At 45.7% G+C, this 23,471-nt stretch overlaps 1 pseudogene; it reads right to left on the bottom strand.

Annotated features, from left to right (window-relative positions):
• Positions 1–2,197: 2,197 nt before the first annotated feature.
• Positions 2,198–21,225, bottom strand: LOC124250285 (leukocyte immunoglobulin-like receptor subfamily B member 5; annotated as a pseudogene).
• Positions 21,226–23,471: the final 2,246 nt, after the last annotated feature.

Here is a 23,471-nt window from a genome sequence, read left to right as displayed (position 1 = left end):
AACCCTGTGTGTAATTGCTCATCAAAGCATTTGAATTATGATTGCTTTACAGTCCTTGTCAGATAATTGCAACCTCTGTGTTATCACAGTGTGAGCATCTCTTGACAATGGTCTTTTCTCACTCCAGATGATATTTCCCTGGTTCTTGTTATGAGGAGTGATTTTTCAAATTGAACCCTGGACATTTTGGATGACATGTTGTGAAAGCCGGGATCTTATTTAACTCTTCTGTAACAGAAGGCTTTTACTGACACATGGCTGGGGTACCAACTCATTACTGCCATGAGGAGAGCACAGTCCAGGTCCCCCACGCATCTCCTTTGACACCCACTGTGTCACTCCTGGAGTCCTAACAGTCTTAGCCCATCTGCTGCTTTCTCTCCACTGTGTGAAGTATTCTCATGTTTGTTGTGCATACAAGGTCCAGGAGTTTTACTGCGTCTCTTGGGGGGTTAGAGAGACAAACCTCTACTTCTTCTTGGTCCAAAACTGGAAGTCAGAAATGCAAGTGATTTTTATATATCAATAATGTACCCAGTGACATTGGATCAATTCTTTTCAAATCAGAGTAATAGATCTTTATATCACTTAGGGTTTTCCAAGCACACAGTTTTGTAATCTGTGACTAAGACAGTTTTATTTCATTCCTTCAGGGTTTATCATAATTTTTTTTTTTTTTTTGCTTTATTTATTTGCTTGGTTCTTCCAGTGCCCTGCTGACTAGAAGTGGTCATAGTGAACATTCTGGTCTCATTCACAATCACAGGCAGAAAGATTTCAACTTTGTACCTTTAAAAATCATTTCTATTGCAGATTTTTAAAGGTTCTTTGATAAATAAATAAATAATTCCCTTTTATTTCTGAGGAGGTTTTTAAATTTAATTTTAAATTTGCGGTGTGTTTTATTAGAAGCTTTGAATCTGCTGATACCATTTTTTCTATTTCTTCTTTCATGTTTGAAATGTATTGATTGATTTTTGAATATTAAACCAATCATGAATTCCCGAAAAGAACATACCAGCATGGTCATGATATATTATCAACGTTATATATTGCTGACTCTTGTTTGGGAATATTTTGTGTAGGAATCTACAGCTAAGTTCCTGTGAGAGAGTTTCCTGTGATTTTCTCATTTTCTAGTTTCCTTGTCAGGTTTTGAAATCAACATTTTTGGGGCCTGATAAAATATGCTGGGATGAATATTACCTCCTTCTCTACTATCAGAAGAAGCTGTTGTAAGTTTGGCACGTATAAGTATGTGTGTGCATCCGTGTGTGTATGTAGGTGTGCCCATGTTGTATGTATGTGTGTGTCTGTCTCCAGGTGTGTGTATTCCATAACTGCATAAGTGTTCAGAAGTATTGACCAATGAAATTTTCCAAACTCAGATTTCACTTTTCAACAAAAGTTTTTATTACAGAGTCAACATATTTAATATATAGAACAATTCATATTTCCTATTTATGCTTATGTCCATCATTTTGTTAAATTGTATTTTTGGGGACTTTGTCTATTTCATCTATATTTTCCAATATATTGGTATAAAATTGTTCATAGTGATCTGATCTCTATTTAAAGTCTGCAGGATCTGGAATGCTGTCCTGATACTGTATGTGTGCCTTCTCTCTTTTTTCCTTAAGCATTGTGGCTTGGATTTGTATGTATTAATGTTTTCAAGAATGAATTTTTTGGCCTTATTGATTTTTCTCTATTTTTTGTTTTCCCTCATTAGTAGCTGTTCTGGTCACTATTATTTCCCTCCTTCTACCTTCATTTGAAATACTTTGCTATTCTTTTTCTAAAGTCTTCATATAATAGCTTAGGTCATTAATTTCTTAGGCTTTCCTTTTCTAATATACTAATTTGCATTTCTTAATTTTCCTACTTTTTAGGTCTGATGTGTAATATTTACATTATCATCCTATTTAAAACATTCTCTCACTTCTGCTATGGATTTATCATTTCACTTATGGATTATTGAGAAGTCTGCTGCTTTATGTCCAAATATGGAGATAGCAGTTATCAGACTGCAGAATCAGGTGACTCCCAAAAGGACCCAGAAGCTCCTGGTGGTCCACATTAGGAGTCCAGGCTGGCTGGGGGTCATTAGCTGAGTGTCCATCGGGGGCAGCTCTGGTGTCTTCCGGGGTCCCTGCAGTGTCCCTCTCACAAGGGTGGGGTCTGGGTCCTCCCTGGGCTAGTGGATGGCCACAGCAGCGTACACGCTGGGCTCTGCTGGGGGTTCCTCTGACTGCGAAGAAGCAGGAGTTGTCTCCTGTCTGAGGGTCAAGTAGTTCAGCCGGGCGTAGATCACATCCTGGGGGTCTTCAGATGCAGGAGCCTGGTGCAGGGGAGAGTGGGGTATAGATATGTGGTTGGGGTGGGTGCTGCCTTGGGGCCTGGAGAGGATAGAACCCGCCTGTCTGTCCATTTGTCTACCCTCTTCTGCCTGTCTGTCCTTCACGTCCAATGATTCCTCTGTCAGGGCAGAGGGAAATGTGGCCACTGCCCGCCTGAGTCTTGATCTTGAGTGGCTCACTTGGGCATAGGTCATTCCCTGAGGGTCTTAATCATAAGGGCCCTTCTGGAGGGAGACAGAGGGACAGAAGTCAAGGAGACAGTGTCTCCTTGATCCCGCAGTTGACCTGGTCCAGTCAATTGTCCACACTTTTGCCAGAGTGACGTCACCTTCCTAATAGAATCTTCAAGGACTTCCTAAGCCCTGGGGCATTGGGATGCTTTCTACGGTTCTGATTCTTATCCTAACATGCTATCTTATGCTCATTGGCTCCAGCCACGGGTCCCATGTTCCTGAAAGAGCATGCTGCTGCCTCAGGACCTTTGCATCTGCTGTTTCCTCTGACTCCCCCACCCCAGGCAAACTATCTCGTTTCTTTACTTTATTTTCCTTAACAGCACTTTGCACCTTAGGACACTACCTGTGTATTTGCATGTTGTCTCTCTCACCCACAAGGTGAGCTCAAGGAGTGTGGAGACAGTTTTGCTCACTGCTGTAGCTGCAGCACCTGAGCGGAGCCAGGTGAACAGTGAGCTCACTGTGCACATTGTTGGGTTGATGAATGAAGGGGATCCGAGCGGCCTTGAGGGTGATTCACTAATTCATGCATCCTCTTGAGGCTTGGGGTTGTATCCAACAGCCAGAAGGCCATAGAGAGGATGGGGAACCAGGAAAGGGGACCACATAGGAGGGACCAGGAGGTCACAGAAACCAGGAGGAGTGAAGCACAGAAGGACGCCCCAGGTGCCCAAGAGGAGAGGCGAGTGTGGGACGCTGCTGAGAGCTGGGTGATGTGAGGGCAGCCAAGTGTCCATTGGGTCAAGTTTGGCAACAGGAAGGTCCCTGGTGGCCTGGACAGGGCAGGGGTCTCACCTGATGGTCCAGCTCCACCCCCTCCTCAGGCTGTGTGTCCGTCTCGGTGGCATCTGCTGGGGCAGAACAGGGGGTGTGTCTCTTGTCAGGATCCCCTGAGGTCTCTGAGGGCTGCAGCCCCTCTGCTCCCAGATGGGTCACTGAGATCCAGGGGGCGAGATGTGCCCGATGTCACTCAGGGGGATTTCGGTCCTTCTCACCCTGAATCCTCAGACCCTTCCAGCCCATCCCCCCATGGCCCACTGAAATCTGTGTCCCCACCCCCAGAGCGGTCCCTCCTCTTCCTCTCACAGAGGGTTTGTTCCTGGGCATCAGCAGCAGGGCTGGAGCTGGGGGAGGAGAAGTGAGTGTTACGGGCAGAGAGGGGACCGAGGGTGGGGTGGGAGCCTGGGGTCTTCAGGGCGGGAATGACCTGATCTGCAGGCCTCTGTCCTTGGGCTGTGGGTCTGCAGCCCCTGCAGGAAGTTGGAGATCAGCCTGTCTCTGGGCTGGGTCAAGATGGACAGAGTCTCAGCCCTGGGAGGTGATGACCACCTGCCCTCCACATGTGATTCGGGAGAAAAGAAGGAAACCATAACCCATGCTTGTGTGTATGTTTCAATATTTCACGAGATCTAAAAGATGAAAGAATATCTTAAATGTGTACATGTGTGCTAAGTGTTTTCCTTTGGACATTCTGATTTAAAATTTTGGGAAAGTCTTTTTCTAGTTGACTTTCCCGTCTAAATTTTTTCCCTCTGCCTAGTGCCCTAAGCCCACCTCCTCCTGTGACCTGGGTCACCCTGTTTCATACTCACCCCACATCTTGCATTTGCCCAGATGCTGGTATCGGAGGAGGAGGCAGAGGAAGAAGAGCAGCTGGATGAAGGCCACCGAGCCTCCGATCAGAATGGTTAGGTACCTTTTGAGACCTTGGGCATGAGTGACATCATGAATGAGCCACTGATGCCATTTACTTGAGCCCCTACTATACGCCAGTCATGTGCTGGGGTCTGTGCACTCATCTCCTCTAATTCACAACAGTCCTGCAACATGGGACTGCCACCTCCACCCACCCATTTCACAGTTGAGGAATCTGAGGCACAAAGAGGTAAATCATGTGCCCAGCTCACCCAGCCTGAAGCGGGAGAGCTGGGAATGGAACCCAGGGCTGAGGGTTCCCTGTCATCTCCTCATCTGCCCCCCTGGGGGACTCCAGCTTCATGCTCCAGGACTCCTCATTGCAGATGGGTCCTGTCCCAGTGTATCATCTGGAGCTGAGCATCCTTCCTCATTCCTCCACTCCCCCTCTACACTGTGGGACCTGGGGAGGGAGACTGCATGGGGTGAATTCTACATCCTCCCTGGAGTCCGTCCCCCACTCTGCAGGGCCCTGACGTCCTGAGGTAACGTCCAGGCAAGGATGCGGGTTCTGCCCTCCCTGAGCTCTGTAATGATCAGGGCCATCATTTCACCCAATGTCACTGCAGGCCTGTGAGCAGAACAGGGCTAGGGAGCTTTACAGACAATGAGCCAAGACTCAGAGAAGAGAAATGAGCTGCCTGGGGCCCCAGGGTGGGAGCAGCTGAGCTGGGAAATGCACTTGGGGAACAGTCTTCCTTCCTACCTCTTTCCACTGAAGCTGAGCACCCTGAGCTCAGGGGAAAGGGTCTGAATACCCTGGACCATTATCCTTCACTCCTTCACTGATGCAGAGGGGACAAGACCCCATAAACTCATGGCCTGGGAGGGCTTCCTTGTGAGGCATCATCTCCCAGGAGGTCAGTGCCATAGTCAGAACTTAAAGGAAGTCTAATCTCTGGGCCACAATTCTCTCCTTTACACTTGGAGAAACTGAGGCCCAGACAGAGGAAGGTGCATGGATGTCAGGGTCTCCCAAGGGCATAACTCATCTCCCGACCCCCATGAACCCACCCATTGCCTCTCCACAGATACCCTCACTTATCCCTTAGGAAACTTGACTCCATGGGGGGCAGTCGGTCCTCAGAGCCTCCTGGGGATCAGGATGGAGGTGAGGGGAGCTGCTTCTCCACACTTCAGCCCGGCTGCCCCTCCCCCAGGCTGGGCTCCAACATCTCCCTCTGCCATGACCACGCCACCACCGTCCACCAGTCTCACATCCCTGGAGCCCTGTGGACCCCCCATCTCTGCCCGACTCCCAGCCCCCTGGAGACAAGCTGTTCTGAGAGAGGAGCTAGGAGTCAGATCAGCTGAGTCTCAAGAGACAGGCCTGGAGAAACTGTGAACTCTCTGGGCAGAGGCCCTTGTGACTCACCAGCCATTAAGTTGTGTTCTGTGGGTGGGGAGGTGGGGTCCCCAGAGGGTCCTGGGAGAAAGGACAAGAGGAGATGAGGGGCTGGATGTTCCCCCAGAGACCTTGTCTCTGCTCACATTTTTCTCCTTTATCTTCCCTGTGGTCCCCAAGGCTCTCCCTCCACCCACCTGGAGAATTCTAGTGATGGGGACGTGGGAAGGGTCATGCATGGGAGGGCTCTGTTTCCTTCCCACACTCTGAGGGGCAGATCACCCTCTGTGAACCTCCCTCAGTGCCCCCTCGATCCCATCCCAACCTAGAGGTCTCTGGGGGGCAGGGCCCTGAGCTGACTGACTCAGAAAGGACAGGGTGAAGGGCCCTCACCTGAGACCATAAGCTCCAGAGGCTCGCTGGGTTCTGACCACACCTGGGGTTTGTTGCTGTAATAGCTGTAGCATCTGAATATCCAGCTGTGGATGGGGGACATGGGGCCCACAAGGAAGAGGGCCTGGAACTGCCCTTTGAGTTGTTGTGAGTTCTGGGTCCAGGACAACTTGTGTTCTCCTTCCTTAGTGAGAATGAATCCGTCAAATCCCCACCATGAGCCACACTGGAGGGTCACATTCCCTCCTGAGGTCACCACAGGGCTCGGCAGGGCTGAGAGGGTGGGTTTGCTGTAGGATCCTAGGAGAGGAGGAGTCAGAGTGTTAAATGGGGCTGCCACCTCCCTCATATCCCCCCAGGGCTGGGCTGTGAGAGGAGAGACAACCCTGAGAGCAGACCCCCTTCCTGAGGGCAGAGCCTGAGGCTGAGACCCCTGAGTGTCCTCTCACCTGTCACCACCAGATCAAATGGATCACTGGGCTTTGACCAATCTGTGGATCTTCGATAGTAACAGCGATACCTTCCTGCGTAGATGTCTGTCATATGAGGGGTGGAGAACCTGGCCTTGTCCCTGGGCCCCCGTGGGCTCTGTCTGTCCCAGGGAGATAGGCTTCCCTCTTTCTCCAGACGGTACTCTTGGGCTCTCAGGGGCCCCTGACACCAGACAGTCACAGGCCTCCCCCAGTGGATCACAGATCCCGGCTCAGCCCCGATGGTGGGTTTGGGGAGGGTCCCTGCAAGGAAATCAGAGGCTGGATTCCAAAGTCCTCATCCTCCCAGCTCAACTCATGGCTTCTCTTGGTTTTATACCCATCATCCCAGAATCACTGCTTTGCTGCTGAGTGCTCAGGGGCTGAAGTAAAAGATGGGGACATGGCAGCCTGAAGATGACTCACCTGCCTGCACCCGGTTCCTTGTGCCCAGACTCAGCCCTGGAAGAGAGCCCTGGTGAGAGTTGCACCCAGATGTCTGGGTCAATTCTTTTCCCATCAGCGCCCCAGTCCACTCGAGCTGCCTGAGCCCTGAGGTTCCCCTGAACAAGGGGATGTGGAACCTCCCCATCCCCTCCTTCCGTCCCCCTTCCCGTTCTCCACAACTGACCGAGGCAGACAAGAGTGGAGAGGATAGAAACCATGGCGCCTGCTTTGAGTGCTTCCGCTGTGCAGATGGAGGAGACCAGGGACCCGAGGGACAGAGAGGCTCACAGGATGTGGCAAGTCAGGGGCTGCTGCCACCCCTTCACGTCCCCACAGGTGTGGACCAATAGGAAGAGGGTGGCCCCTCTCGGCCTGGGTTTGCTTTTCTCCAGAGTAGGCGCTCAGGAGGACTCCAGGCCCTCCGGAGACATCTCTGCTCAGAGTTGAGGACTCATCTGATTCCCAAGACTCTTCTCCTTGGCGTGAATGCCCCTCACGGAGGATGGGGACCCAAGTTCTTGTCCTGAGCCAGCTTCTGATAGGCTGGCTCCCAATAGGACCCACCACATGTTTCCTCAGTGCCTCTACAAGTGGAATTTACATTCTGTCTTTGGCCAGTCCATAAAAAAATATTTATTGAGCTCCTACTATGCATGAGGCATCGGTGCCAGACACCAAAACTACATCTGTGATCCGGGTAAACCCATTTGCTGTATTTTTGAGGACTCAAATGAACAGAACATGGACATTCAAAGGCTAATATTGTAATTAATTTGTTGGCAAAGGAGAAATATGGAGAAACATGGAAGAACTAGAGATCACGACTAGACTATGGTTGAGGGAATATCTGTTTGAGAAGGGGTAGACCTATGGGATGGGACACCCATGAGACAGTCCAGAGATGAAAGGACCCTAGAGACATGGGGAATGTCTGAACAGGAGGGAGAGAGAGGGGAAGGTGGTGTCCAGTGATGCCGGGTGCTGTCGACCATGTGAAGACGTTGGGTTTTATTTTTAAGAGAAAAAGAATATATCAACAGTGACTTATTTTAGCAAACTTTTATGAGTCTTCTTAGCTGCTATATAGCAAATAAATAAAAGTAAATAAACAATAATGGTTGAAGTCCAATTACTCCAATATTGTTGTGTCAAACTGTATTGTTTTTTAAATTTTTAAAAAATTTTTGTTTACTTATTTATTTATTTGAGATTCATAATAGTTTACATCATTTGAAATTTCAATTGCATGTTATTTCTTGTCTGTCACCACATAGGTGCTTCCCTATCTCACTTATATGTGGAATATAAACAAACACATGGACAAGGAAAATAGTTCAGTGGTTACCAGGAGAAGGGGGTGGAAGGTGGACACAGGGGGTGAAGAGCAAACAGTATTGTTAATGATTTATGTGGACATCTCATACGAAGCTTACATGCTCCTCAATGAGACAAAAACACACAACATAGGATAGAAATGACACATAGTTTCCCTTTGTTGTTTTTTGGACTGGGAGTTGGGAAGGAATTTCTCAGGTCCAAGCTCTGCAGGAGAGCTGATATGGGAGAGCATAGATGTGTTAAATGGCCCATCATCTGAGTGTGTGTGTATTTGTGGTATAACTGCACTGTCTTGTTGGGAGGGAAGGAGAAGCAAGAGCTGAGGGTGGAGGGTCACACCTGGACCGATTATGAACAGCCTTGAGTTCAGAGAGAAGAGTTTGGAGTTTCCCCTGAAGACAGTGAGGACCACAGAAGGATTTTGGGCAAGGAAGGGACAGATCCTGAAATAGAAGAATGATTAGAAAGACTGATACGTGGAGGGTGAACTGGAGAAGGGAGTGTGGGCCTGCAGCTCAGAAACCAGGAAAGTGGTGGATGTGACCACACAGGCCAGATGTGTCCAGGTGTGGGCTGTGGGTTGGACTCTGTGGATGGGAGGACAGCAGGGGTCAGAGCGATTCTGGAGGCCGAGTTGTATATACTGGGTGGTTGATTGAGAGGTGTAAGAGACAAGGAAGTAGAGTGACCTTCACTCCCTGCCTTGGCTGACTTGAGACATCAATGGTGCCCTCAGAGACATGTGAACCCAGGGCTAGGGGGGATGGAGGGGCCTGGGGAGTTTGGTACAATACGCTTCTGCTCCCACAGGAAAGCACAACTCTTCCTCTTGTTCCTGGAATGTGGGTTTTTCTTCTCACAAAGAGTCCCCTGACTGACGTGCTGGTTTCTGTAAGAAGCAGGACCCCTCTCTCTATCATGTTGGGGTGAATCAGTTGAGTCATTTCTGCCTGTTGAGAGCTCCCTTTGATGCTGTGTGTCGCTCTCCACTTTAAACTGCAGAGACTGTTCAGGATTAAGATAAGAATGGTCCTCATCATAGCTCCCGTTTCAGGACAGGGATATATACAAGAACAAGAAAGGAAGTAGCTGCTAAAGACGGTCGACCCATTCAGGAAGTGGCAGTGCTATAATTTATATTAATGTTTATATGTATTTTTTATTTTCTCACTCACGTATTAACTAATTGCTTAATTTAATCTACCTATTTACCTATCCATCCAGTTTTATAGAGATGTGATTGACATACATCACTCTCTGAGTTTATGGTGCACAGCATAATGGCGTGACTTACACATATAGTGAAAAGATGACCACAGTAAGCTTAGTTAACATTCATCATCTCATACAGAAAAAAATAAAAGGAAAAAAATGGCTTTTTCTTGTGATGAGAACTCTTAGGATCTACTCTCTTAACTACTTTCAGATATACCCTGCAGCAGTGCTAACTACACTCATCACATTGGACATTCCATCCCCAGTACTTATTTATCTTATAACTGGAAGTTTATACATTTTGGCCCCCTTCATCCAGTTCTCCAACCCCACCCTTACCTCTGGTTAGCGCAAATATAATCTCTTTTTCTAGGAGTTTCTTTTTTTAGATTCCACATATAAATGAGATCATACAGCATTTGTCTTTCTCTGACTTATCTCATGTAGCATAATGCCTTCAAGGTCCATCTATGCTGTTGCAAAAGGAAGGATTTCCTTCTTTTTATGGCTGAATAATATTCCAGTGTACATTCACTTCTTTGCTCTTGATTTTGTTGCTTGTGAAAAGTGTTGATAAAAACTTGAACAAAGCCTCTTTTAAAATGCAATTTTAAATAATAACGGTTATACATGGGAGAAAGGATCAAGTTCTACTTGAGGAAAATGAGGTGAAATATGAACCCTAATCTGATACTGCATCAGAGGCTACCCTGAGGTCCAGGTGGCCCTACCTGATGACCAGTCCCTTCCCCTGAGGTAGGTCTCATGGGAGGCCCTGCAGATCCTAATTTCAAGACAGGTTGGAGAATGCATTTGGGTTGCTGGTCCTAGGAGGGCTCTATGATTCCAACATTTTGTCCCCCTCTCATTATAGAGATGACAATCATCTGTCACTGGACCCTAGTTTCAGAAATTCACAGCCTCCTTCAGGTGAACACAGAGCAGGGTTAGTGTCTGGGGAGTGTGCAGGTAGAGTGTCCAGGATGAAATAAGAACCTAGGATCCACAGGACATGCTGCTCTCCTTGTATTTCCAGAAGTGTCACTTCGGGTCCCCCAGTGTCATCTCCATCAGTCCAAACTCCTCTGCTCCCACACAGCCCTGGGCAAAACATACTGTTCTTGATCCACACAGTAACGAGGGAATGGAGAGGACTCACTCACGTGCCCAGATCCTCTGGGTAAGACATAAAACTTGAAGGAAACCACATCAGAGATGATTCATCCCCAGTGGATTCCAGTCTTCAGTGCTCCGCCACCCACAAAACCTAGTCATGTGCCATTAAGAAGCCCAGATTTCCACCATGACCCTCTCCTCCCTTCCCTTCAAGGACTCAACAAGACCCAGGAAGCTAAAGAATTTGGGGGACATGGTGCTGCTTCTGTTGGACAAGAGACAGATGCTGAGCAGAGCTGAAGAATTCACAGGATGTGGTGGGCGAGGTCCCCACATCATAGATTGTACAGTCCACAAGGTGCCTGTCACACAGGAAGGAGCTGCTTCTCACCCAAGGATGTCAAGGGCTGAGGGTCTAACTTGAGCTACGTCACAGAACACATCCCCTGTCTAAATTATCACATTTATTTTTCCTAAACTCTACAATCACGTAAGTATTTTAACAGATATGGCTGCATTTTGTAAAGCATAGTTGTTATTCAATTTATAACATGCAATATTCCCTTCTCAAGCTAATATATAAACATTAACATTATGCAACTCTTTGCAGAATGAATATCTAATGTTTCTCTCACTGATGTTTTTTAGGCCTTGTACTAGCTGCAAAATTTTTACTTCTGTGAAAAAAAAAGTCAACTAGAAACTTTGTTTCTTTTCCCCCAGCTTTACTGGGATATAATTGACAAAATGCAATTGTAGTATTTAAGATGTACATCTTGATTTTGTGATACATATGTACATTTTGAAAAGATCACCATATCAAGCTAGTTAACATATCCATCACCTCACATAGTTAGCATTTGTGTGTTTGTGTGTTTGTATGTTTTGGGAACTCTTGAGAAATCTAAGTACATTTTGAGTGTATAATACATTATTATTGACTATAGTCACCGCACTGTACATTAGGTCTCCAGAAATTATTCATCTTACAACTGACAGTTTATAACATTTGATCAATATCTCTTCTTTTTCCCCAGCTCCAATTCTCTGGTAACCACCATTCTGCCGTGTGTTACTATGAATTCAGCTTTTTTTCTTCTACATATAAGTGAAATCATGCAATATTTTTTTTTCTCTATCTGGCTTATTTCATTTAGCATAATGTCCTACAAGTTCATGCATGTTGTCATAAACGGCAGAACTTCCTTGTTTTCTGAAGACTGAATAATATCCCATTATGTTTGTGTATATATATATGTAATTATATCACATTTTCTAATCCATACATCTGTTGGACACTCCTGTTGTTCCCATATCTTGGCTATTGTGAATGCACTGTTGCAATGAACATGGGCTGCAGATATCTCTTCGAGATCCTGATTTCACTTTCTTTTTCTATATCCCCAGAGTGGCATTGCTGCATCACAAGGTAGTTGTATTTTCAGTTTTCTGAGGAAGCTCCGTAGCAACTGCAGCGCCCCTTAGTGGGGAGATTGAAAGCAGCGTCTGTGGGCTGGTTGAGATCCCGAGTTGTCTGCTGTGAACTCCTCTCTATTTCTTGGCTCTTTGCTGCCCCCAGAGGATCCAGTCATGGTGATTCCCTCTGCAGAACAGAAAGGGGCTTTCAGGCAGCCCCTGGAAAGGCTGCGTAAGAGACGCTCACATTGCTCTCTTTCCCCCCGGGGAGGAATCGCAGGTGGAGGGGGTCTCTCTGTGTGCTGAGCTCGTGGGAAGGTGATGTGGGCGAGGTGAAGCTGTTCTCTCTACCCTTTTCAATGTGGTTCTTCCATTTCCTGCTCCAGCAGCATGCTGAGACCTCACACCTGGACTCCACAGCTTTCATAACGATATTTATGTCTGTGGATGGTGGTTAAATCATGATTTCTGGGGGTGATGAGTGCTGGGCCCTCCTATCTCACCATCTTGCTGAGGTGCATCACTGTCATTTTATATTGCATTTCCTAATGACTAATGATGGTGAGAATATTTTCCTGTTCTCCTTGTCTATTTGTAAAAATGTTTCTTATTTGAAAAATATCTTTTCTATAGAAATGTATACTCAAGTGCTTAGAACATTTTTTTAAATACAATTTTTTTTGGTGGTTGAGTTGTTTGTATCTTTACATATCCTACAGAAGACCATTGTCCAATATATAGTATGCAAATATTTTCTCCAATTCTGTACATTGTCTGTTTACTTTCTTGAGAGTGTTCTTTGATCCACACACATTTTTAATTTTGATGAACTCCTACGTATGTGGGGGTGTTTTTTTGTTTTATTGTGATTTTAATGTTCTTTCTAAGAAAACATTGGAAATCTAAGGTCATGAAGATTTACCCCTATGTTTTCTTCCAAGTTATATAATCTTTGCTGTTATACTGATCCATTTTGAGGTCGTTTCAGTGTATGGTATGGGGAGGGTCCAACTTCATTCTTTTGCATGTTTTCTTTTTTCATTCAGTAATCCAACACTGTTTGTCAAAGACACCAAGTCTTAGCGATACTGTGTCTGTTTCTCATGGTCAAGCACCCAGTGAGTTTCCGTCTAGGAATTGAATCAAAATGAGCCTGACCCCAATATCTGGAATCCTCTGCACACAGCTGCCTTTCCCTGACTCCCTCTCATTGGAGTCCAAGAAGCGACCAGGCCACCTGAGTATTCTTCAGTCTGGAACCAATCCCTGTGTGATCCTTAAAGTGATTGGGTTGTTCCCATCTCTGAAATAACTTCCTTGTTCATATTGGAGGAGTCCATGATGATTCAGATTCTTTGAACAAAATGGGATCAGAAATTCTAATGGCAATTAAAATTTTTCAATTGCACATCAACCAATACTGGGCAAGGTGTTTCCTCCTCTGAGGCCCAGTGTCTCCCCCAGGCAGGGACCCATTGTTTGACTGGACTTTGTGAGGCTAATCAGGCATGGGGTGATCATGTTTTGAGACAACACATGGTCAAGGTGTGACATATTTGCTACAACACATCAACAGCCACTTTGTTGGAAGTTCAATGCCTGGTTCAGACTGTGGATCTCCCCCTCTACTTCAATCCCAGCCTGCTAAATTGTATAGAAAATAGAGATAGGTTACAAAATAGAAATGAACTGTTTACCAGTATGACAACCAGACTTGTGTCACCCGGTGAAGGTCAAGAAGAACATTCCCCAGATTCCCAGCAGTCCCTGTGTTTTCTATTTGAATAAACTTTTCAAAATTACATATATTTAACCACTAAATAGATCACATCAGAGTCTTTCCCTTCTTTTATTTATTGGATTTACCTTAGGTATGCCCACCTAATGACAAACGATGTCTCTTTCTGAACTTTATATAATGAAATGGCCCTGTATGCCTCCTATGACAATCTTTCATTTGCTTATCACCATGTTTGAAGGTCGACATACATCGCTCTTTGTAGATTTAATCTGTGCATTTGCAGTGCCATGTGATATTCCATGGTAGATATATACGACCAATCGTTCTTTTTTTAACGTATGGATTTTTTGTGTTTTACAGATGTTTTCTAAATAAGAGCCTCTCCTATCAATGTTCTTGTGAGTGTAACTTACGCTGACACACACATTTCCCTCTAGGGTATATGCTTCATGGTCATAGCTCTGTGTATTTTCCTTTTAAGTAGATAATTCTCATATATTCCCCAAATTGGTTGAAGTAACCTTTACTCCCATTGCTAATGTATTGGAATTATAAGTAAGCCCTATTATCTCCCACATTGGGTTTTTTCAATTTGCCTCTCACGTGGATGTGCTAGGATTATGGTGTCATAATTCCACTGAAACTGTGGCATAACACAGCAGTAGAAATTATCATTGTCTCTAAAATAGAATGAAATACAGACCTACGCAGCACTAATAAGGAGGTGTGTCGCAGATGGCCCTTAAACATTTGTGAGGATGATTCTGCCCGTCTCTTCTCAACTCTGCATTCAGTGAAGTCACATTTGCACTTTGTTCTTGGTCTTGAAGAGAGGATTTACACCACAGAAACTGGCAAATTCCACAAATCAGTGATGGTTTTCTATTTTATTGCGTAACATTGGATTATAACATTATATAGCTTTCAGATGTACATCATAATGTATTTTGAATTCTGTGTAGATTACATCATCTTCACCACCCAAAAACTAATTATAGTCCATCCCCTCACATGTGAACCTAATCACTCCTTTTGCCCTCCCCCTCCCCCCTTCCTCTATGGTAACCACCAATCCAATCTCCATTGCTATGTGTTTGTTTGTCATTGTTTTTATTGTCTACTTATGAGTGAGATCATATGGTCTTTGACTTTCTCCCTCTGACTTATTTCACTTAGCATAATACCCTCAAGGTTCATCTATGTTGTCACAAATGGCCGGATTTCATCATTTCTTATGGCTGAGTAGTATTCCACTGTGTATAGATACCACATCTTCTTTATCCACTCGTCCCTTGATGGGCACCTAGGTTGCTTCCAAGTCTTGGTTATTGTGAATAATGCTGCAATCAACATAGGGGTGCATGTATCTTTATGCATTGGTGTTTTCAAGTTCTTTGAATAAATACCCAGCAGTGGGATAGCTGGATTTTTTAAAAGAGTTTTTTCAGTGGCAGCACACCATTAAGTTGTCACCTCAAACACCAATGTGTTGATTCCAAGTGATGACATTTCTGGAAAAATGACATAGTTGGCGTATGGTGAAGAGAGAAAGGATCGTGGGATCCAGAGAGGATGGTAGGCATAGTTTCAGATTTATCTTGTCCAGAATACAATCTGATTTTTGCCCCTTTATTCAGTTACTGAAACCAGGTGAAGTCCTGTGGACTGAAGATATGGAGACTCAACAACGTGCATCTGGTAATGTGTTTGTTGCAAGTAAAGAAAATTGTATTACAGAACAGTGTTTAAGAACATGAGGTTTTACATGTGGACCCAAACCAGCCACGAAGGATGTACCCTCATGTGATAGGGGTGAGAAAAAGGGAGAGCCAGTCAACGAAAGCCAACGATGGTAGGGAGAGAAAATACAAATTTAATGGAGGGAGCATCCTGTACAGGGAGCACTCGAGACATTTTCCTGAATCTAAACCAGGTTTACATCCCTCAACATTTTCAGCAGAGAGATCCCCAAACTTATGGTCCAGATTTACTTTCAACCTCCTGGGATCATCAGACTTGTTCTAATTCTCCACCACTCTGAATGGTGCAGTGTTCCCTCTTGTGTTTACCTCCTGGCTGCATCCTGGGTCGTTCTCTGGGTGTGTGGAGCTTGAATAAGCAGGACCCCAAGGAGCACCAGGATCAAGATAGCCATGCCTATCCAGATGAGATTCTCCACCGTATAGTCTTGGGGGTGTGACTCTAAGAATTGCAGTCTAAGTGTTCACAGAGGTCAGGGCAGGTCAAAATCACACCAGGATCCCTGGATATCCCCTCAGGACACTGCGCCTCCCCTTGACAAGACATTACCTTCTGCACCAGCCCCATAACTGAGAATTTCTCCTAGTCACCACTCTTGGGACCTGGCTTGTTTCGTGATGGGTTGATGGCATCAGCAGCTCCTAAGGAAAAAAAAAAAAAGGAACAGTTGGGTGAGGAATTGAAGAGACCTGAGTCCAGCCTTTCCTTTGAGCTCTGTGTTTTATATCCCCCCACTTCTCATGACCTAATTTATAAATAGTTCCTTCATTAACCCTTTCTCTGCTGTAGCAGGTTTCTCTCTGGTTTCCTCACTGGATTCTTTCAGGCTCCTTGTTTTCTCTGAATTCAGAACCTGCTTCTGAGTCACAGTGGATCAAAGTTTGGATGTGTCCCTAGAGCTCAGGATTGGAGAGAAAAATGGTCTTTCACTACAGAAATAGTTGAGCCCTTGTGTATTCTCTGTTTAGTCTGGGACGCAAGACCCCAAAAGCTTATTCCATACAGCTGAGGGTTTCCTCTTATTCAACAGCTGAGGACCCAGGGTCCATGGATGAGGGTTGGTCTCAGGGGGCTTCTGAATGTCAGGAAAACAAAGGAGTGAGATTCTGGGCCTGGGTCCCTCTCTTCCACCTCACTTAGTTCCCACTCCTCTGGGATCTGCATTTTATCATCACCAGGACTTTTTAATCCATTTATTCTTTCATAAATTCAGTCTTCATATAGTTAGTAATACCTACAGTGGTAGACAGATAGACACGTAGATGCAAACATGCAAATGTGTATTTTATAAATGTGATGTTTAATCATTGGGTTATAAAAACACTGTTATTTCTTGTTTGGAGTGTGAATCAAAGTGGAAAGACCAACAACAAATGTGTGAAAACACATCTGATGAAAACTATAGGCACATGGATGAACATTTGTAGATAGAAATGAATATTGGTATATATTCATAGATGTGTATATACAAATATAAAACTGTATATATAAATATATAAACTGTATATGTTCATGTGATAGCAGATATATATATAACTACATATATACATAATTATGTATATATATATAGAGAGAGAGAGGGAGACAGAAACAGAGACAGAGAGAGGTAAGGTTTCAGTCTGCTCTTCAATAAGGAATAAAGTCTTGTCTTTGGGATGTAGAGAGTGGGCAGAGGAGAAGGGAGAGCTGACACTTGGGGGATGGTAAATTGGAGACAGGTCAGGGACGAGTGCCCAAAAGAGGGAGGTTCCATCATCATCTGTCTTTTTTGGACAAACTCTAGAAAGTCTGATAAAGTATCAAGTTGGGGCAGCTAATCATGTGATTTTTATTTTAAAAGGCAACCTCCACTCCCTCTTTGTGAAAGATCCAGAACCAAGGAGATCCACAGTTCTGCTTTTAAAATTCAAGGAACAGAGTAAACCAGTGGAATTATACTGTTGAGCGAGCACAAAAAAAGGAAATCATGTTAATTTTTTCCCAGTTTTGATTTGAAAACCAACATAGTAGAAAAAAGAAAGAAAGAAAAGACACACATCATAGACTAATCCTAACTATAAAGATCCATGCAAAAATTCTCAGTAAATATTAACATAAAATTGAGAAAATGTGAATGAATGATAAACGTTATTCAGTTGGGTTAATATTCAAATGTTTGAAACCAAGAAGAGTTGCAATGTGTCTCAGATGGTTATAAGTTAAAGAGAAAAGATAACTGTGCAGATGTACAACTGTCAGGAAAAGAAAGCCTTCCTAACAAAACCCTAAAGAAACAGGAAAATGATTTGAAAGGGATAGGCCCATAGCACCAGAGATATAAAATATAGATTTTTAATGGGTTTCCTTAAAATGTTGTCGGATATAAATTAAGCTGTTTTCCTGAGGTGAAGATCAAGAACATTTTACTGTGTCATCATTGCTATATGGTATTTGGTGAAAGAAAAATAGGTATGCAGTTTGGAATAAAGAAGTGAAATTTCCTTTTACTTGTGGAAATTAAAATTTTTATCAGTATATCAGACAAGATCAATTGAAAAACAATTGAAAGGGAGAGAATCTGTAGTAAGTGAATAGGATATAAAATTAATATGCTCGAACCAATGGCTTTATTGTGTGTAACTATTATTTAGAAAATATAAAGGAATCAAACACTTTACTTATATTTAGTAAACAGGCTGAGAAATTCTTAAAATAGGCTATGAACTGACACAATTCTTGTGAATAAAATTGAAAATGCTTCTGAAGTTCAGCAATAAACCTCAATTGAAATTTTGTGTGATAAGAAGACTTGATATTACAAAAAGTTGTTTTCCAACTTTTTGGAATGTATGAATTTAATCTAATCCCAATAATAATAGGAGAATTATTTTTGAAGCAGAAATCTGTATCATACAAATTAAATCTGTAAGTTTATACATTAAAATATTGCTTAAATAGTTCTCAAAGAGCAATAACAGAGAAGTATGAGCAGAAAATGCAGAGTGGACCTGAGCAGCACACAGACGTGTTTGCAGTAATCCCCTAAGTGACTCCAGTGAGCCGTGCATGGTCCCTCCTTAGTCTCAGGTGTGCACTGAGTGGCTGGAGGCCTCCAGGTGAGCACAGGAGGGCCGTGCAGAGTGGTACCCACAGGTGGGGATGCTTCTGTCTATAGGAGAGTGTCCAGTGGGACCTGGGACACCAGAGGCTCACATTCAGATATGGACACATCAGGAGGTGATGATGGGGCCTGTCTTCTAGGCTCAGTCTGGTCACCTTCCTCCTGGGTTCACTCACATCTCACTCTGTCATTCCTACTCTGTATCTCTGCGGAGACTTCAGGGATGGGGTGCCCCAGGGATGGGAGGCCTCCACCTCTTTCCACCCTCTCATGACCTGCACCCTCCTCTGTGACCCTCCCCATGCGCCCCTCATCTGTTACAGTGTCAGATTTTTTGAGGACAGGGCCCTGAGCTGGCTGACTCAAAAAGGACAGAGTCAGGGCCCCTCATTTGAGACCGTGAGATCCAGGGTGTCAGTGGAGTGTGATAACAGGTAGAGGATAGTGTTGTATTAGCTGTAACATTTGTAGGTCTCCCTGTGGGCTGAGGTCACAGGACTCATGGGTAATTGGACCCGGTTCTACTGAGCTTGGTACTTTGATCTAAGGCGCAGTGGGGGATCCGCTGTCCCCTCCTTGGACAGAAGGAAAATGTTCCTCGGGGTCCATGACTGACACAGCAGGGTCACGTTCTCTCCTGAGGCCACCAGGGGGCACAGCTGCACTAAGAGAGAGGGTGTGTCAGGGAGCTGTCTAAGAGAGAGGAAGGGTGTATGAGGGGCTGCCCTCTCACCATGTTCTTAACTGAAAGTCCCCAGGCCTCTCTCTGAGGACCCTCATCTCTGTCTGTCTTGTTCCCTTTGAATGTCTCTCTCTCCCTTTCTCTCCCCTGTCTCTCTTTATCTCTCTCCCTCCCTCATCCAGGAATCACCACAGCAAGGCCTGTGCAGGGTCTGGGTCCCTGACTGACCTGCTGTCTCTTCGTCTTCCACCAGAGTGTCCAGGGGGTCGCTGGGGGATGACCATTTCGAGGACAGGTTGTATGCACCATAGCACCTATACTAGCCCCCATGGTAGGGTCTCACATGGCCCAGGCGGAAGTCCGCCTGACAGAGCCCAGCCTAGGGCTCCCGTCCAAGGTCCTGGGGGAGGTCATGTCCACCCTCCTTGGGCAGAGCAAATCTGTCATAGCCGACATCAGAGGGGCACTGGAGGGTCAGCCTCTGCCCAGAGGCCACCACAGGTCCCTTCTAGGTCAGAAGGGAGAGCTTCCCAGACTCTCCTGAGAGAAAGACCACCTGTGGATGCAGGGGCTCATTCCTCCCATAAACCCCTTCTCCATTCTGGAACCCAGGTCTCACTGTCTCTCACTCTTTGTGTCTCTGGCCCAGGAGCCCCATTATCCTCTCACACCACGCACTCACCTGGGGCTCCCTGAGACTACAGACCCCTGTCTGGCGCCTCAAATCATGGATGGGACCAGGATGGGACTTCCTCACCTGGGACCAAGAGCTCCAGGGGGTCACTGAAGTGCAGCACACCTGGGTTTTTACTGTCATAGCCATAGCATGTGAACATCCACCTGTGGCTGAGGGTCACGGGGCCCACCCGGAGCATGGCCTGGAACTGCCCATTGAGGGCGTCGCTGTGAGTCCAGGGTCCAGGAGGGCTGGTGTTCTCCTTCCTTAGTCAGAACGAACCTGTCAAATCCCAGTTGTGAGCCACACTGGAGGGTCACGTTCCCTCCTGTTGTCACCACAGGGCTTGGCAGGGCTGAGAAAGAGGGTTTGCTATAGAATCCTAGGAGAGGAGGAAGCAGTGTGTTAAATGGGGATCACACTCCCCTCATATCCTTCAGGGCTGGGCTGTGAGAGGGGACGCACACCTGAGAGCAGACCCCCCTCCTGAGGACAGAGCCTGAGGCTGGGATCCCTGAGTGTTCTCTCATCTGTCACCACCAGCTCCAGGGCGTCACTGTGCTCTGACCAGCTGGCGGGGCTGAGATAGCAACAGAGATATTGCGCTGCATATAAATGTGTCATGTGTGGGATGGAGACCTTGGCCTTTTCCCCAGGCTCCCATGGGTTCAGTCTTCTCCAGGGCTCTGTGCTTCCCTCTTCATCCAGATAGTACATTTGGGCTTCCAGAGTCCCCTGACACCAGATGGTGATGGGCCTTCTCCAGAGGGGATCACAGAGCCTGGCTCAGCCCAGAGGGTGAGTTTGGGGAGGGTCCCTGGAAGGAAATCAGAGTCTGGGTCACAAGACATTCCTCACCCCAGTTCCCTACCTCTCAGGCCCAGAACCCTCCCAGACGTCCCCCACCCCTCAGCCCAGAACTGCTGTTCTCCATCCTGTTTGCCCAGGAGTGGCTTCTTGTTCCCAGTGAGGAGGTGGGACCTGGGACACCTGGAGACAGACTCACCTGCCTGCATGGGGCTCCTCGGGCCCACGCTCAGGCCTGGAAGAGAATTCCCTGTGAGAGATCCCTGGATCCTGAGCAGAATCCTCCTCCTCGTGAGTCTCCTGAGTCCTGGGGTCTCCGGAAAGAACAGGACCTGGAGGTGGGGTGGGGTCCCTCCCAGACTAGGGCTTCCCCTCCCCCTCCTCAAATCTCATGGAGGCAGATCAGGACCGTGAGAGTGGGAGTCATGGCATCTCCTCCCTGTTGCCCCAGCTGTACAGATGGAGGAGACCACAGTGCCCGGCAGGATAGACAGATGCACAGGATGTGGCCATTTGGAGGCTGTTCCTCTTCATCATGGGGTTATCATGTCAGCAGCCCCACAGACAGGGGAACAGCACCCCTTCAAGGAGCCTGGTACCCATTTACAGTTTGGAGCAGCAAATAGACACAGAGAACCTCCTTCCAGGTGAGGTGACCCAGAGCATGTGCTTGCCCTGCAAAGCCTCCCCCATGGGGTCTCCTTCATTCTCAGCCCATCCATCAGAACATCCCTGTGGGATCCTCACCATGGACAGTGGTCATCCAGTCCCTGGAGATGCTTCAAGGAAGATGCAGGTTCCTGCTGCCTGCAGAGCTCAGATCAGCAGAGACACACACTCAGCATGTAGCTGCACAGTTCAGGTCAAGGTCATTGTGACAATGAGCACAGGCTAGAAATGCAGTGAAATAAGGGAAGGAAACATTGCCCCTCTCCTGGTTCCGGAGTGTGGGCTTTCTTTCCATCACAACCACGTTTACAGACTTCTCTTTTTTCTTGCAACAGCGTCCACCCCCATCTCTCTGGTAACAAACCTCTGAGTCATTCCTGCCACCTCACCGCCCCTGTTTCCTCAGGAAGAGCTCTCCTCCTCATGCTAGGGTCGTGTCTTTGCTTTAGGGGTCAACAAGTGGGTTAGTGCTCTAATTTGAGAGGCAAATCTGATTATCATTTAAACAACCCTCCTTCATATACTACCCATGTGACCTTGAGCAGTAACACAGGATCCCTGGGCCTCAGTTTCCAGGTTTGAGCAGGTTGTCATGAACCCCAATCCTCAGAGTGATTGTGGGGTCGGTGGTGCTCTAAACATGGCAGGAACCACCAGAAGGCTAGTTTTTAGCCATCACCATACATATGCGCCCCTTTCGCCCTTTTGCCCTTCCAGATTCCCTTTCCCTGTAGTACCTACCAATCTGTTGTCCCTATCTATGTGTTTGTTTGCTGTATCTTCCACATATGAGTGAAATCATACCATCTGACTTATTTCGCTTAGCGTAACAACCTCAAGGTCCATCCATGTTGTCCCATATGCAATGATTTCATCTTTTTTTTGGCTGAGCAGTATTCCATTGTGCGTGTGTGTGTGTGTGTGTGTGTGTGTGTGTGTGTGTATAGTTACTTTGTATATATACAATTACTATATATGTATACCACACCTTCCTTATCCATTCGTCCTTTGATGGACACTCGGGTGGCCTCCAAGTCTTGGCTATTGTGAATAATGTTGCAATGAATATACAGGCGTATATGTCTTTTTGAATTAGTGTTTTGATGTTCTTAGTATAAATATGCAGAGGTGGAATAGCTAGATCATATGGTATTTATATTTTTAACATTTTGAGAAATCTCCATACTGTTTTCCATAGTGCCTGCACAAGTTGGCATTCCCACCAGCAGTGCTTGAGGGATCCCTTTTCTCCATATCTTCTCCATTTGTTGTCTTGTTCTTTATAGCCATTCTGATGGGGGTAGGTGATATCTCATTGTAGTTTTGATTTGCGTTTCCCTAATAATTAGTGATGGTGAACATCTGTTCATGTGCCTGTTGGCCATCTGTATATCTTCTACGGAAAAACATCTGTTCTTATCCTGTTTTTTTGTTTTTTGTTTCTTGTTTTGCTGAGGAAGATTCACCCTGAGCTAGCATCTGTGCCAATCTTCCTCTATTTTGTATGTGGGTTGCCACCCCAGCATGATCACCGAGGAGTGGTGTTGGTCCACCTAACCCAGGCCACAGAAACAGATCATGCCAATCTTAACCACTACGCCATGGGGCTGGCCCTCCTCTGCCCATTTTTTTGATCGGGTTGTTTGTTCTTTTGTTGTTGAGTTGTATGAGTTCTTTATGTATTTTGGAAATGAACGCCTTGTTGGATATATGATTTGCAAATTTTTATCCACATTGATGTGTTGTTTTTCTTTTTGTTCATGATTTCCTTTGCTGTGAGGAAGCTTTTTAGTTTGATGTTGTCCCATTTGTTTACTTTTTCTTTTGTTTCCCTTCCCTGAGGAGACGTGGTATTCAAAACCATACTGCTAAGACGAATGTCAAAGGGTACTGTGTATGTTTTCTTCTAGGATTTTTATGATTTCAAGTCTTACATTCAAGTCTTTAATCCACTTAGAGTTAATTTTTGGGTATGGGGTAAGATAACAGTCTACTTTCATTCTT

The sequence above is a fragment of the Equus quagga genome, chromosome 13 (assembly GCF_021613505.1).
Source record: "Equus quagga isolate Etosha38 chromosome 13, UCLA_HA_Equagga_1.0, whole genome shotgun sequence".
Taxonomy (NCBI): domain Eukaryota; kingdom Metazoa; phylum Chordata; class Mammalia; order Perissodactyla; family Equidae; genus Equus; species Equus quagga.
Note: the sequence above shows the minus strand (reverse complement) of the source record. Positions and strands in the feature narration are given on the sequence as shown.